The 389-nt window shown below is 37.3% G+C and overlaps 1 non-coding gene across 1 annotated transcript; it reads left to right on the top strand.

Annotated features, from left to right (window-relative positions):
• The first annotated feature begins 246 nt into the window (after positions 1–246).
• On the top strand, positions 247–351 carry LOC111815393. The gene has a single exon (XR_002820088.1). It is a non-coding gene; the product is annotated as a U6 spliceosomal RNA (small nuclear RNA).
• Positions 352–389: the final 38 nt, after the last annotated feature.

Below are 389 nucleotides of genomic sequence, written 5' to 3'. Positions count from 1 at the left end.
ATTATGTAGCCCAAGAGGGGCTCAAACTCTTGGTGATCCTCCTGCCTCAACCTTCTGAGTGCTGGAATTGCAAGCATGTATCACCACTCCTGGCTAGAATAACACTTAGAAGATTATTTTTATTCAACCCCAATGATAATATAAGATTTTTATCACAGCATTCATTTCTGGACACTTACAGTAAGGGACCAACTTCAACTTCAGAATTTATCTTAGATTATTCCTGATTCAAAACAAAAGCCTAGTGCTTGCTTCAGCAGTGCATAGACTAAAATAGGAATGATACAGAGAAGATTAGCAAGGCCCCTGCACAAGTGTGACACACAAATTCATGAAGAGTCCATATTTATAGGACCATTTTGTAGTGAAAAAATGCATATATATATGTA

This window comes from Octodon degus, unplaced genomic scaffold (genome assembly GCF_000260255.1).
Source record: "Octodon degus isolate 3935 unplaced genomic scaffold, OctDeg1.0 scaffold00015, whole genome shotgun sequence".
Taxonomy (NCBI): Eukaryota; Metazoa; Chordata; class Mammalia; order Rodentia; family Octodontidae; genus Octodon; species Octodon degus.
This window is presented reverse-complemented; position numbering and strand designations above follow the sequence as displayed.